Below are 17,888 nucleotides of genomic sequence, written 5' to 3'. Positions count from 1 at the left end.
TTCGATCTGATTCTGGCGTCAAGGCGCGTGGTTTATTAAGAAGTAAATGTTAGAATATGGCAATAAAAACTGTTGGATCCTTCTCATAGTGAATTAATGAGATTTATCATAGCCAATACACGGTATTTAAATTACATCGTTCATATCGTGAGATGGTCTTCATTATTAGTTATTTTGAGCACTTAAGTTCAATCACCTTACTTAAGTTCGATTGGCAAATTACATCAGTATCTTCGTAATACAAACAAATAACGGAAATAATACGATTTGTAAATTAAAGACCATGAATTAGGTAAACATTGAGTACTTGACTACAGTAATTAGCAAACTTTATTATGTAGATAATGTCTATGTGTTCATTTCTCTCAAACTAAAGAGACTTAATGTAGAGTATTTAATTCCAATCATCGTCATTTTTTTAATAACTAACGATAACATGATTGTTTTGTTTTTGAAATACCAACTAAACATTAACGAACATCGGCGTGGTGTTGCTAAAGGTTAATTGTCTACTTCTTAATCAGTCACGAACTGAGCAACTTAATGTAAATAATTAAATTCGAATTACCTTTTATGTAATAGCTTTGCAGGTAAAAGCCGAATGAATGCGTGACGGCGAGCGCCAAAAGAGAACTCTAAAACGCGTTCAACACATGACATTTCTAATTGTGCATGTCGTCGGGACCAACAATGTAAGTGCCATCGGAAGCCCGATGCAATGTGAATGAAAGGTCCCGAACTCATACATTTCCACCTTTTATCGGTGCTCTCAGTATACAGACAGGGGTAGGCCTATCAAACATATAGCCTTGGTAGGCCTATAGGCCACCGCTCGTCACCAAAGAAATGCATTTAGGAACATCAGGCACCGCAGGGGTATGGTTTGATACAGTATTTTTTAGTCCACACATTTTTCATGTATTAAACAAAAACAAGAAAACTCCAGGCATGTGTATTTGAAAACAAACCCGGTGTTGACCCTTCTCCCCCCACCCCAATAAACACGCACTAATTGCCTGCTTTTAATTAACATCAATTCGTTTAGTTTTTATCTCGTCGCTGTTTGCTTTGACATCACTGATAATAGCTGCTGATACGGGATATTTATCCGCGTACAGCAGATGAAGTTTGCCGCCTTTGGCACCAGTCACAATACTTAATCAATCTTCATCACAATCCCATCAGTCCAAGTCGATTATTTTAGCCAGTATTCGTCATTAGGAAGGCTATTGTTGGATTAGAACCCAGGATCATTTCGCCAGAAGCGACAGTTCTAACCATGGCGTATCCATCATATTAAAGAATAGGATGTTATTCAAAAATATTTAATTTAAACACTCCTCTGAGCCATTGTATTAACTTTATATTTATTCAGGTTATTTCAGATGTTATATATACAGCAAATACATCGTCGTGATGGTGATTATGTCAACAAATGTGCGTGTATATTTAGTAAACTTATAGGGTTACTCAATGATATCATGGAGGAAATATACTGTATATTTCCTCCATGATGATATCTAACCACCTTATAACTATAATAAAACGCAGTCACAACAGTTATTATTTTGTACGAAAACGATGGAATAAACAGTGTATTTCGCGCACAGCAGTTCAAGTATTTAAAACACATTAATTTCTTGTGTATTGTCATATTTAAGCAATCACTGCAGCTAACAACGGGAAAATCGCCTCTTATAAAGGAGATAATTATAAAATGGTTAGCGATACTCAAGGTCTGCATGCTGGGCCTGATACCAAACGCAAACCTCTCGAAAATATTGTTGACGTCACACTCTCGTGCAATTTACTGGTGTTTTCAACAATATCGTAAGAATAATGATATTGAAACATCTGTAAATGAACCAAAATTGATGACAATCATCTTCTCCTACTAATGTGCCTGCGTAAAAATACATTTCACGGATAATATTGTTTGTAGAGCAAATTAGCGTTTGCCCGTATCAATCGCATGACGCACACCGAACGCAATCGCGTCAACATTAATTTAGTTTAAAATAATGTCCATCCCATATAAATAAGATAAAAGCACTTAGCTAAGTAAACCTAAACAAACACGATTGTTTTAGCCATTAAGATCAGCAGAAATGCCATCACTTTTCGAAGCAACTTTATACACGCTAATGATGGTTAATTACGGAAGTGTAATACTTAAGAATTAACGCATGTCCGTTTACGCTCTAACCGTCATTTTCACACCTACGATGTCGGCAAGTATCATCAAAACTATCATTATCACCTGTAAAGAGAGACGGGTCATCGGGTACTTTTGTCACCAAACAAATCAAATTGAATTTAGTATTGATGCCAACAAGAATACTAGCATCTATTTTAAAATGGTTTATATCAGACTTACACAGACACCGTAGTACAGAATTTAACAAAATGATAACTTAAAGGGTGACTCCGGCAAGATTGTCTAGTTGCTCTTTCCCATGATTGCTTATTACGTCAAATTCTTAAAGAGGTTGTCCCCCAAAAACATGAAAAATGAAGATTATTAAAATCACGCTTTGAATAGGCCAGATAATCACTTCCTTAGAAAAAAAACCCAGAAAAAATAAGATTTTTACTTATAAAATTACAAAATAAATGGTTAAATTAATTTAACCATAAAACCATTGGCTGACAGCCAATTTGACTATTTTTTACTTTAAATTACAGTTTTTTAGGTAAATAATTATTTTCCCATCCAATTTTAGGTCAAAGTGAATAACAATGGCCTCTTTCTTTTACATTTGAATATACAAGATGTTTTATTTTTTTATTTTTATTTGACCTTTGTTTTTGTATGGAAGAATCACCAATATTTAAGTTGGTTTACAAAAAAAAGCGCAACCAATCAGAGTTCAAGGATTTCACATCGCGTGAATAAGTTCGTCTGTGAAAATTAAACTTAACGCAACGTCGTGATATCCATATTGTTTTGATGAAATATAAACAACCAATCAAGTCACATTTTAACCTTTTAAAATAAATAATTTAAAAAAAATAAAAAATTAGAAGAGCACGATAATTACTACGTGAGTACGAGATTTATTCCATAAGTCGAAAGATCGGGCTTTGAAATTTAAATAGTTTAAATGAATTTGGTTTACATTTTGATTTATTATTATAAAATTCTTCTTTAACAAAATGTGCTAATCACTTTGTCGGTTCCATTGAAGTATTTTCCTTTAGGTAGAACGTTTTTAGCTTCATGTAATTTCACGTAAGCAACATGTTTGACGGATGATCGTACTCAACGCTAGACTCACCATATTTAACACAAAGTTCAGGCATGAGATTAACTTTTGCCCCTAGGTAATTTCCTTAATCGGAATTATTGATCCATTTACAGGTGGCTAGAATATAGGTGTTAGTGAGCCTTTAATGTATTATACCCTCAGTATACGACAGGTGATAAATCAGTATCTGTACTGTAAACGTGTGTTGATTGCAACACTTAGTAACAGCCAAAATTTAAATATCTGTGTTAGGAAACTATAAATGATTTTTAATTGTAGAGAGTTTAGATGCAGATATTGAGAGTTTTGTTAACTCTCTCTCCCCCAGACGCCATTTTCCATCAAACAGCGCTGCGCCACCCGAGCGTTAAATGCAGTGTTAGCACTTTCAGTCAAATGGGTCAACCGGCTCAGCTACAGTGATTAAGTTCACTTAGGTTGACCCTGGTCTCCCCAATTTCAAATTTTTGTTATGTATATGCTGAAATAGATCGAATAAATAATGAAATAAAAGTATAGTCACTTTACAGCACAGAGTGTTACTCTCCTTGATTTTACATAACTCTTTCTTATACTCTGCCTCGCTTATGTAGGCCTACTGACAAAAAAGTAAACATCTCCACGTAAAGATATATAAGTAAAATCAAATTTGACAATGATGTTTTTAAAACAATTTTCTAGTGTGGAAAAAGGATGACGTATAACACAGAAATTGGCAAATCGACGATTGGCAAAAATATATGTCGTGAATGTTTATCGATCCTAACTAATTCTTTCTACCGTTCGCTTGATCACAAAAAATACAAGTAATCTCACCAAGCACTATTAAGCTTTACATTCAGGAACACAACAACGGATAATATCCAATGTTATTTCAATTAAATCGAAGAAGTAGACAGGGCCTATAATCCAGTTCTGAATCATCAACACAAAACAATTTCTAAAAATAAAAATCCTCGTAACAATAAACGTCATTCCTACAACAACATCTTAAAAAGCAAAATTTGAGGGTTCCAAAGTCGATAATGACTTTTTCATTTTCATTGAAAGCATCAGCATTGATTTGGCTGTACAGTGTAATGCCCAATGAGTGTTGTTCTAAGTGGTTTGTTGTGTATATTCATACTCCATATTTTGTAGGCTTTTAAGTGCATAGGCTCAAGTACATCACATTCCTTTAACGCCAGAGAAAAATCATCAGTGTTATTATTCCATTTAGTAGTTGGGACTGTATATATTTTTATTTATACGGAGCAGATAATGTATTTTGTTAGACATTAAACACGCATGAAATATGATAATGTAAATCTGTAGGTACTAAGATGCAAAAGTGTTATTTTAGATTGTACACACTGAATGATCAATCTGTAATGTATATTATTTTTATTATTTCGCAGGTATTGAGCCATAATAGCCATTCAGCATAAGCTCATATGTAATATTTTATTAAAATAAACAAGTGACACTTTTTGCGGCCGTCTGAACATCAAATAAAGGATGTTTTTAGACAATTCTGAACATACTAACTAAAGAGGGACGATTTTCCGACAACAAAAGCTCTGCTGCATGATATAAAACTTCCTATAATTATACCATTAAGAATTAATTTGTGGCAAAGTTATATCTGATCGTAGACATCTTTCACACGGTTCAGACAGTGTAGATTTGATTATACGCGCGCGCATGCCCAGATTGTTCATAACTTTTAGGATAAACTAACAATGTAGATATATGAAACTGTTAAATAGAAAGAGGATGCTACCCTCCTCTCTCCCACAGATTTACACATTTGAAAATGTGGGCTTCTTCTAATCAAATACACGTGAAAATTAATTTCGCTAGTAAAATCGGCCTACTTTCTGCAACCTTCTCCATAAATCTGTTACAATTTGTTAATGTTTGTTTCAGGAAGTTATACACATTTGTATGTATATATAGTATACTATTAACAGTTACTTCACCATTTAGCGATCATCTTATTGAAAAGTAATTAAATAAGTATGTGATAAATTAAACTGCGTCTATCAGTTATGCTGTTTAATTTACTGGCCTACATTTTGATGTGTAAAATAAAACGTGTGTTTCTTATTAAAGTCTAATCTATTATAGATACAATTGCCCCATTAACAAAGTAATGTTCTTCTCTTCTCTGAAAGAATGAGAAAAATATATACTATGTTGGTTAGTTTTGCTTGCTAATTCCATGATTCTGGGGTCGAATTATGTTAACGTCTGATTGTCACAACAATCCAAACCGCGTAAATGCAAAAGAAATGCTATTCATTATCTCGCTTCTTGCCGTTCATTATATCTCGAACTGAAATTACAAAACTATGGTATGTGCAGCGTTCACTGTACTGGCCAGATAATTATTGGCCGTAGTATAACGATACTATATGGCACTAGTTTACTGTACTGTATAACTCTTGCACTGTAGGTCCTGAGTAGAGGTTTCCTAAATAAGGGGATTTTACTGAGAAAATTAGAAGGTGCAAAGGTGCTAGACACGTATCTAGATGACTTGCGGTACTAGACTCTATTAGACTCTAGTGACTGCAGAATCAAGTATAATCTTTACGCAACGTAAGTAACTTGACCAATCACAAACGATGGATTACCCAAACTGTCGCAGTCATTGTTCAATTTGGTTACGTTGCGCTTCGTCCTTTCATTGCGTCCTAGTGGGAACCAAGCTTAATGATAGGTAACAGATTATTAGAACCCTACTAGGATGCAGGTAAATCAATCTCAAACAACGGCCAAAATGTTATCATTGTGATTTGTCAAATTGAGTACGTACGTATTTACGTTGCGTCGGAATCGAAAAGTTCACACTGAGCCCGGGAAATCGTGAGAAACGTTTTAAGAATATAGAAGCTTCTCACTAAAGCTTGGTTCTCACTAGGACGCGACGTAAAAACGTATAAAAGTGCAACGTATTAAGCCTAATTTGGCCAATCACAAGCTATGAATTATCCGAACTGTCGCGTGTCAATTGGTCAATTCGGTTGCCTACTTGACCAATCGGTTGCATTGCGCAACGTCTGTGCGTTGCGTTCTAGTGTGAACTACGCTTAACATTCCGAATTCCGTACAAAGCGTAGTATGTGTTTTCTCCGGCCACAGGACCGAACAGCCGGGCTCAGTAAACGTGTAGCTTGAGTCATAAAACGAAGTATGTAACGTAATCTCCGTATACATAGTCGAACAAACAATTTTTATTGGAAAACATAAAAACATAATAGTTTTTCTATAAAAGAAATCAATCTTTTAACAAAGCTCAGGATAAAAAAAAAAGATCTCCGATTGATTTCAAATATCATGCAGTGTAGAATGTACACCGTCTAAAAATGAAATAAACACTGCGATTTCGATATGCAATATTGTACAGCTAACAGGTGTGGACAATGATTCATGACTACAGTGTTACAAGCAAATTCAAATCTCGGATTGGATTGCTGTTTAATTAGCAGTTATAAGCTGCGATTACTGAACAGTAGTTCACGATTTAAGGTTACTGCCTAGATTGAGGTTAAACAGAAAAAACCTCATAATACTTGGCATTCTGAAAAATAGCAAAGTTAAAAAACAAAATATCAATAGCATGAGATTATTGTTTTGTGATGTTTGTTTTATCCGATAACAAAACACATAACAAATAGCAAGATACTTCTCATATTAAAGATGTATTGTCCCTTGAAACACAAAAAAATGAAGGTCAAAATATTCTAAATTTAAATTGGCCATATCAAAGTAATATTAAAGTTATTCACTATAAGTCGAAAATTCGAGCCAAAAACAACAAGTTTACGTAATTAACAGGTAAATTGATTTGATTACATTTCGTCTGGAAAATCGTCGCGAGCGAAAGTAAACAAAGATTTCAAACCACGAGTATGCATTATGCATATGCTAATTAGGATTGTTTACAATTCGTCACGGTTGAGAAGGTATTTTCACACAGACCGTGAGGAAGTTTTATGATTATGCATACAGCCAGAGTAGCCAAACAAGCGCGTTTCATTATGGGATATGTTTTGATTGAAATTGAATTTCAGTTAAATAATTTTTTTTTCAACAAATTTTTGGTGATAGTTAATAACTATTATGATACTTCAAAATGACCCACCTTTTTTCGAAATCTGTTATTTTTTATTTTTTTGGAATTAGTCAAAGGGACAATACATCTTTAACAATTGTTTCACATTTAATCCGTTTGTAGACTTCGGGCTGGGGTTGTGAACGTAATTTTATTTCGCGACCAACTTTACAAAATACAATTCTCTTTGTACCAATAATGTTGATATTGTTTAGAATAGTTTTTCTTCTTTCCGTTCCATATTATTTTCTTAATGATAAGATAATACTTATTATCGTATATTCCTTATGTTAGGCATTATAAGCCTATATATCTGTAGTAGTAGCCTGTGGCGATAACTCGCTGTTGCTCTGATGATTTGAAATAAAGTATAAAGATTAACATTAACATTAATACAGTATTTACTTCTCTTTTGACAAGTTAAAAAAAAATATTGCTTATACATTCATTTATACTGTACATCATGTAAGCTTAAGTACGCCCTCATACTGTATCTTTGCTTTATTGGGCTCAATGCTCCATTTGGTGTTGACTATAAAAAATTGTTGAAAAAGGAAAAAAGAAAAATTTAATGTAGTACACTAGGAACACACGTATTATACATCTTTGTCATGATTGTTATTTTAAGGACGGAGGACTAGAATAGGCCTATGCCTAAAAAGTTTGGAATTTTGAAATATTGTATAATATTACTATTATTACCCAATCTACACACGAACATTCACTATCACGGTATATAATAATGTCAATGATGGGTGTCTGAATTAAAAAAATATCGTTCATTTTGTAGAATTCTATGAATTTTAAATGGAGAAATGTTGTTGAAGGTGAACTTTAAAAACTGTAGGCGATAGATTGGAAAGAAAATAAATCAAAATCAATAGTGTGACAGATTGTTAGATTCGCCAGGGATTTAATAATTCGTAGAAGTGTTCTTTAGACTTGAACCGAGTTATCTAGGTCGTCCCCTTAAATGTAAAAATGTAAGACAAATTTTACTTTGAAAAAAAACTGGTATTCCCATAACACCACATGTCATGTCCATTTACGTTCTGGTTAAAAATCCAACTCGCTGTTATTAAAGGGTAGATGACTGTCAATAGTCAGTTAATACTTACTTAAGGACAGGTTCAGTGTCAGTGGTGAAAATCCCACGAATCGAATCAGTTTTCACAAAAGGTAACGGAAGTTCGTTCCAATTAAATAAAGTTTAAATGCATCGAACATTGGAATACTTGTATACTGGAAACGTTTAATTTTTTTTTCAATTTTGTTGTGATGTTTTGTGACACGTTTGTAGGCTACTTCTAAATGATTATGTTGTTCTTATCGTTTTTTGCAGCAAAATTAATTTGTTTAATGATTTTGTATTTATTTATGAACCTAATGCGTGACAGATTGTGGTAACATCAAGTACCTGACAAGGACTGCCGACTTTATACAATCTGTACCCATCGACTTAAGTATGTACTCGAGCTTATACTCAACTTTTACGTGATGAAACATGTCGTTAATGATGCGATTTGAGATTTGTTAGGTGTTTTTTATAGGTCCATGATTATACTCTTCAGATTTCTAAACCTTTAAAGTAATACAGCCTATCGAACGCTCTTTAGGTTCATGACGAACCCCCTCATAGCATAGAAAGTTAAATAGACAGTTTTAACTCGATTTTAAATCACATACAGTACAGTAGTCTAGAAGTCTAAGAAAAGGCGGGTGGTGGGTGAAGGCCGAGGGGGTTATTCAGACAACCATGTTTAATATGCTTTTTTGTAATCCTAAGTACTGTATGTTTACCGAATTGGATTGTTAACATTTTCAAATTTTGTCACATGCGGTTTTATAGCCTTTTAGTCAGCCATGTTGGGTATAAAAATGCAATTTTTAGAATATTTTTCAGTAACTAATCATCACAGAGATTATGTATCAGTTATATTCACTCTTTCTGAAATAGTTAAAGTATATATATATATACGGGAAATTCTACAAGTTATAATACAAATATAAAATAGATAATTAAAAACTGTGAGATATGAAAGCACTTAATCGGCATACGTACATTCGTTGTGATGTCTTTAACTTCTCTGCTTCAAAGCCACTTGATCGACATATTATATTACGTCATTCACCTCGGTCTTTTTGACCAATTATTCATTATGAGTGTCTCGTTTTCGGCGTCCCATACTGAATCAACAATCTTGGAAAGACTTAAAAATGTGAAGATGCTTTAGATATATTAAAACATTCTTCAGCTGTACGAAACACCTTGAAAAGAATATCGTAGGCCTACATTCGTCCGAGTCTTGTCCATCTATAAGCAAATTAGAGTCACATTAACACGTTGCACTCTGTTTTTCGAGGGTTGAATAGTATTGAAACACTTTTATACATATCTAAAATATTCATAATACCAAATAATGTACTTATTTTCGAGCAAAAAAGCAAATTCTCTAGGCCCAGCCCAGCCTCCCCTCCCCAATCATTCCGATCGATTGATAATTGACCTTTCTATCAGTGGTATCCGTTATTATTGCTTACATTTGTAGCTTACTGTAATTTCCGAATAGGTCCATTTTAAGACCTTTCCTTGCAATCAGTCATTAAATCTTCAAAAAAGTACAGTATCGATGTATACAGTGACGTCATAAAGTGTTTAGATTGCGTCTATTTTGATTGACTTCAAGTGCCATCACAGACGCTCAGCCAAGTAATCTAGAAGGATAAACTCACTTTTATGTGGTTTAATTTGATATCGATATAACCATAAACATCATTGTCGTCATCATCATTAAAATCAACCGTACCATTATCATATGGCCTGTTTCTACTGAGCAGGGCGATCCACATCCAAAAAACCCGATATTTGCCAACAGAGACGGGTTCTTTACAATGTTGTCTATATAATATTACACACACACAGAGGTTGGCTCTGTGCACCTTATACCTACATCCTCGATGTTCAAATGTAATGGTGGGCCGTCCCTCATCATACACATTGGGTTCGACCGGTGCATTTTATACCTCCAGTGGTTATTCGAATTATATATAAATTCGTCAAGATCCCGACCATCCTTTAAATAAATTCTTTAAGCTTAGCCAAACTGGTAGACTATATTCACTCTGAATAAAAAATCACAAAACGCTGCCGACAATCATTATGTTTATAATTCAATTCATGTATTTAATAACAAGTTTGTAAGATCTCTTTAGTGTAACGAAGCTTTTTTTATGTCAAATTGCATGTAAATCAACCAACCAAAATTCCATTTCTCTTTGTTGATAAAATGACAATACATATTGTATCAAAATGAAGATATGGGTATAATTATGGTTATGGTTATGCCAGGGACAACAAACATTTTACTGATTTTATCAAAAAGAGTTTACCTCTTAATACAGTGTTGTTACGATTAGTGTTTAAGGTAGGATAGAATTAGTGTTTGTTTTAATGGTCTTTCTACGTGAGGACTCCTGTCTTCATATTTGATATTTGATATTTCCGAATATAGTTTATATTATACCAGTAGTGTTAAAGATTAAGGTCCTTTTTTATTTTGCCCGCTCTTCTTTTTGTTTTAAATAAAATTTGCAATTATAAAAAAAATGAAATGGAGAAGTAAGAAGAAGAAGTACTAGTATTTTTTTTCAACAACAGATAAATGATTGATTGAAAACATACCAACTGCAGTAATTTGTTATTTCTTGTGACTTATTGATATTTGGAAATAATCTGACGAGTAGATAATACAATTTAGCAAAGGCGTTGTTTAAATTAGGAATGTTATATCGAGCATTGACATGTTATTGGCATGTTTCTTTGTTGCATGGCATCTCTAAGGAATAGCTAAATAGAATTAGACGTTTAATTTGAACGGCATACATCTAGAAATTGTTGCATATATTTTGACTAGGTATTAGTATGTAACAACAACATATGGAATAACACAACGCATTTGATCTATGGCGAGATATCTTCTCAAAATATTAATTACTATTAATATATAAAACCATATGTTGTACGTATCAATACTCAGGACTGTATCTTCACATTTGACAATTTGCTTAGTATCATCGACCGTTCCGTAATACAGTATCCCATGCGTATCACATGTGTTGCCCGAATCATTAGGTATGATTCTATAGGCATAGGCGAAACATATGAAGCACATACAATGCTGCATCATGGTGTCCTATGATACTTGACAAATTTAGATTCTGATTCCGAGAATCGGCACAATGATAGAGTCGCGTAAAAAGATGTTTTTTAAATTTTTATGGCACTTTTAACAAAGCGCCTTAGGCCTACATAACAAAAACATCAACAGAGATTAAGAGAAAAAAAATGAAAACATGTACTTTAGTGAACAAGCAATTAGGCCTGTCATAAACACTGACATCGGGCATTCACTTGATCACCTCACCTTGTAGGTAGATCTCTAAAAGTTGACTTTTAAAACGTAAGCAGTGTGACTTACGGATGGTAAGGGGAAATTCATTACAGAATTGCGGCGGTATGAGGACGGAATAGTATGAGTATTACGGTATCATGCACTATAATTATTTGTTTCATAATTTCCATTTTCACTTAGGTCTAGTGTTTGGCGTATTGAATATTAGTGTCCTGTGAGTTTAACTTGCGAAGAGTCACAGTTAGGCATGTTTTCTCTATTATACTCTCTAATTACCGATGTCATGCCGATGGTTTTCTAGAGTAAAATTATCAATCTCGTCATTGTAGTTCTTCGTCTTGACACATTGTATTAAAACCTGATCACAAAATTGCTTTTGGCTAGAAAGCTTATAGCAATCACTTAATGTATGTAATAAAAACAATTTAAAATTATCAGTGTAATGTGTCATATAAACTGAATAAATCATAACATTAAGAAAAAAAAAGTGGTTGTTATTTGAGCTAATGCGAGGCATATATTATATCGCGGTGATTGGAATAATACTATTACGAGTATCAGTTTGTTATGATTGCATCGTAGCCTTAATGGTTAAATCTTTATTAGTGAATCTTGACAAACATTATTACAGCCCAATCATCATTACAGTTCCTTAAGCCAGTCTGATGGTCATTTGAAATTCAAGAGTAGCCAACGATTTTATGTCATCTTATATTAAAATGATATCACAAGCTTATATCTAGTTACATGTATTACTGTGTGCCGTTGCCAGTAGGTTTCTAAAGTAGGCGAAATAATAAGTTTGTTGCTTGTGAGTTATGATGTTCGTCAGAAAAGCTTTGAATGATAGTTATGACGGAAATCGACGATAGGTGTTTTGGTTACCTACTCTGTAATTAACCAACATTGAATAAACAAAGTATGATATTTGTAATGCTTTCAAACATCTTCCTTTTAATGAATAACAGTATTATATCTGGTTTGACATTTGTCAGTCAAACGAGAAATTAATTACGTCAATAATGGAGTGTTAGCTAAACGTCATAAATTACGTCAGAGATGGTTTCTGCAGAGAGCAGAAAAATAAGATACCAAAAAAACTGATCAGTTTGGTAAGAATTAAAGATAACAGTAAGTATTGGGCATATTTTTTAAGATAAGCAAAATCACCATGACAAACAGAGATAATACATTTATAAAGAAAAAGTTAACATTTTCCTTTTATCTTTAATATAAGTGTATGTTAGGAATGTTACCAAATTTACACGATCATTTTGATTTTAACCAGCAAAATAAAAGATTCATATGGTACCTACTTTCAACCAAATACGCATTGTGTTGGATTAGAAAATGCAATTGAGATATTCCACTTTTCAAATTCTGTATCCCGAAACAAATCCAAATTGATCCACATGATTTTGTTCTTTGTGTATACCTTTGCTAATCACTTGAATTTATGCACTTTTTTCTACCTCCATTAGGAAATAAATAAAAAATATGAGACCTACATTTTGAATCCAAAGATTAGTAATAAGCCGATTGGAGAGCAACTGCTGGGAAGATGAATTTCTTACTCTTGAATCAAAACTCCATAATAAATAATTGTGTAGGTTTATATAAGGCTGTGCTTATTTAAAACATGTTCATTACTTACTATCGATAAGATATAAACTATATCTTTAATCCGTCACCTAGAAAAATAAGTCTTTGTGGGTTTTATTGTATAAAATTTAACTATCTTTCTATTATTCTGTACTTCATACTTAATATATACGTGTTATATGCTGTTATCGTAATTTTATATTTTGCGAATTTTCCAACAAATACGATATACTGTACCTGATTATATATTGAATATTCGAGATGATTTCCCGAATGATCGTTAAATAAAGGTAGGAATTATATTTCCTCCATGGTCAAATCAAAGCGATCAGGGTTTGGTCTAATCTACTCTATAAAATAATCCATTCATAGAAGAAATGATAAGAAAGTTTATCTGGTAATGACATAATATAGAATGAACCTAAGGCATGATTAAACTTCGACTTTAATTACGCGGTGAATGCCGGTGTAAAATAATCAACGACGCTTGTGCTCCTTTTTCTTAATTTCGTTCTGAGATTAAATTAAGGAAAATCTAGTAAAATTCCTGCGACACCAGCTTTTTTCTTTTTGACCAAAAGTCGTTTAATGTGAATAGGCTACACTACTATATACTAATATAATATATATAATATACGTTATAAACGTCGAAGTGATACATAATGATAGGCTATGATAAATTTTAAAAAGTAATTTTTAAATATTAAGAGTCAAATATTTAACTGTCTATAATAATAATATTGTATTGCGTCTTTTGACAAATAATAATAATAATTATTATTATAAATCACAAAAAGCAACAACTAAGTGTTATATTTTACAAAAGGCAATCAATAATGTCAATGCCTTTTGTATCTTGGAATTCTTTGATTGTAAGGTTTGTACAACAGGAAGGCAAACTAATCCTTACCTATCACTTGTGTTGAAACGTTGAAAAAAGGCACGATTAAATACATCAACGTTGCCAGCGTTAATGGACACTAAACACGGATATTGTTGGAAAGGTGTCTTCGTAAATGTATTGTTATTCACTATAGAAAGGTGATTGAATGCTAGGTGAATGTTTCAAGAAATTGTACTAACTTTCATATATTCTCCCATACACGTCTTATATTTAACACATTTCCAAATTCCTTGTGCTGCAACCAACTATTGTTAGAAATGTGTACAGGTATTCGTAAATTATAAGAAAGTAGTAAGTATTCACTATAAAGTATATTGAATGCTAGGTGAATGAATGTTGATGACGAAGGAAGTCAGATGTCTACCGAGTTTCTTCTCCCATACACGTCTTTATTAAGCACATTTCCAAATTCCATTTCCGCAATCAATATTAATCTATTTCTGATACATACTTTCCATCATTTATTAGGCCTGTTTATGTTGAGGGCTACCTTCGGAATTAATCATGCAACGACTGCTCAGTTATTTCTGTACCAATCAAATCATAAAATGTATAATAATTATGTTCTGCCTAGGTTTAGTATAAATTATAGCTGTGAGTTAAATTACTGATTTATCTGTGTAATTATACAAAATATTTATTTTCAAATTATCACTTAAAAGTCAGCAGTCGAGGTTCACATCTTAAATCTTTGGACCAAGCTTCCGCTGAGACCTTAAATGATATATTCATTATCTAATGACTGTACATTCAAGATTTGCCTTTCAATATCGTCAATAACAACCAGATGAAATTGTTTGTGACGTTAAGCCGTTGATCCTTTGTATACAACGACGTGCATGTACGGGCGCAGCGAGTTGCAGACTTGCCAGGTGTATGCCTAACCTGTACTTCCTGATTTCATCCACTCGACTGTCTGCATTTAAATGGCAGTTGAACATGATTCATTACTTTTATTAAGCAGTAATTTTAATGTTGGCTATATCATTTTCATGAGTTGAGTATGTAAAGGAAATGGTTTTGTAATCTGCATTTGACAGAAAGAGGATTTGAAAAATATTATATGAAGTTATTTAATACAGGTAGGTATACCGTACATCTCGGTGGGTCTCGATACTACCAGATCTTTTAGAGTAATGCCCATTAGGCCTAGTATCCTGTAAATATTTATACTATTCCCATCCACCAAATAATTGAAACGTAAAAAATAAAATAGAAATAAAATTAATTAGGCCTACAGGTTCTGGGTTGTAGAATACTGACGACAAAAACATACGTATATAACATACGATAATAATCAATAGCTATATTATTCTAAGCAGAAATATTAAAATCTCGTATAAATATTTTCTACATTCATTGTATTTTTTCCTCTGAACTTTTTTTTTATGCTATATCGATTTTTTAACAATCCACACACCAACAAATTAATAATCCTTTAAATCACGTAAAATTAACGTACATACTGTACTATTTAGAAATTTTGCAATTAATACATTGTATTTCATAGTCATATCGATCGGCTGTCGTCGCACCAGCATTGCTTTATCATGAATAGAATGAAAGGTCATTATTGGAAGCCATGTTCTATAGTTCCTTCGGCATTATTGATAAGTCTCGTTCCTAAACACGTATAAATCAGGTGTTTTAATGTCAATTTAATATCAATGTTAACAATGATTATAATGTATAGTCTCAGGTGTAGTTAATTAGTATCTTTGGCGGCTATACAACGACTTCCGTGATATAATGTATCTTTGAGTGGGCTTAATTATCTGTTTAATTTAAAGAGGCCGACACCATGTTCAGACGGATCGAAGGGTGCATGGTATAGTTTTCGTAAGCTAACGTTCACACGCACTGCGTAAAGCTGACGTACCGTACACCATTTCAGTTGCCGTTACTCATTATATTAAGCCATTCTCTCTGTGTTAGGTTTACATTACGTACATGTAAGCTGTTTTACTATAGTAGCTTTGGTATTTAGTAATAATGGAAATGATGGCTTGACTCTCACAGTGTTCTTTTTCAAATCCGTATCTGACTATCCGAGTTGATATCCTTAATGATGAGATGTATTGCCCCCTGAAAAATAATTGTACCATTTTTTTGTTGTTGGGATATTCCATTTTCATGTCACATAATAGTTATTCACTTTCACAAAAAAGTGGATCTAAACAAAATTTATTTACCTGCAAAAAAACTGTAATTTAAAGCAAAATATGGTCAAATTGGCTACCAGCCAATTGATTTTTGGTTGAATTTAACCATTTATTGTGTTATTTCATAAGTGAAAATTTTTTTTTTTCCTTTTTTATTCTACAGAAGTGATTAACTTTATTAAAATTACAAAATAGCCTATTTAATGTCTGGTTTAATTAATCTTCATTTTTCATGTTTTTATGCGACAATACACCTTTAAACAGCACAAAAGATGTATGCAGAACCGAAACTTTCAAGATTAAGACACATTGGTGAAATTTTGAATATGCGTCACTAGATAGATTCTAACTGGCTATCGCAAGTCATCTCTAAACGAGTGTCTATATCTCTGTATTGAACGAGTGTCTATATCTCTGTATTAAACGAGTGTCTATATCTCTGTATTAAACACTTTTGATTATGTTTCTCTGTCAGTAGGTATAGTCTATATCTGCAGACAATTTATAACATGAATATGTGTATTACATTTTGCTACAGATTCGGGTGGCTTTTTGTTCAAGATTATTTGACTGCAAAACAATAAAATGCTTGAAACGGGAAGGATGGCTTGAGTTAAACGTAAAATACATTTTTATCTTAGTATTTCTGTTCTTAATCTCATTCATATTTGTTCAACTTCTATTTTACAGGATAGTATAGTAATTTATGGAATGCATTTACCCATGTACGTATATAGATTGAGATTATTCTATAAATTTCAAATGCCAAAATAGGATGTTGTTTCAATGAGCTGTTTCTTGAAATTAGCAGACTATAGTTCACACTGAGGTTATTATTTTTAAACATCTGCTGGCAGGAATGTTTTAGTTGAAGTTTGCGTTGTTAGAGAGAATGTTATTTCGGAAAGAGTTTAATTTATGGTATTATTGAACCCACTCGGTTACTTTATTCATTACGTGAGTAATTGATTGCATCTTTTATTAGGCATCTAATTCTTTACACTCACAAGTTGTTGTAAAATAGAATTAACTTCATCGTTTAATGTGTAAGATTAAATCTATATCTACATTTATCAATTGAGTGTTTGCTAATACCACGAGCTACAAGAATATATAGCTTCGGTAAAGCAATTCATCATTTTAAATATATATGTATAATGTAATGTATAAAACCGTCGAGCAATGATTCTGACGATAAAACTATTATGCCATTTCGGAGAGTGGAAACGTCTTCTGGACCGAGATCCGAATTCTAATTCTAATACCACGAAGTGGCTAGAACGTATAGTTCGCTGTATACGCATGCGCAATAGAGATTATGTATAAGTAAGAAAATCTGCTGTCAATTATGTATTTTTAAGAAGCAATACTGTGTAATACGATGTGGTTACCCTGATTATATTTAAACCATACAACCAATATACAAACCAATATATCGTTATCATGCATAAATAGATTTAT

This window comes from Antedon bifida, chromosome 4, assembly GCF_963402885.1.
Source record: "Antedon bifida chromosome 4, ecAntBifi1.1, whole genome shotgun sequence".
Classification (NCBI taxonomy): Eukaryota; Metazoa; Echinodermata; class Crinoidea; order Comatulida; family Antedonidae; genus Antedon; species Antedon bifida.
This window is presented reverse-complemented; position numbering follows the sequence as displayed.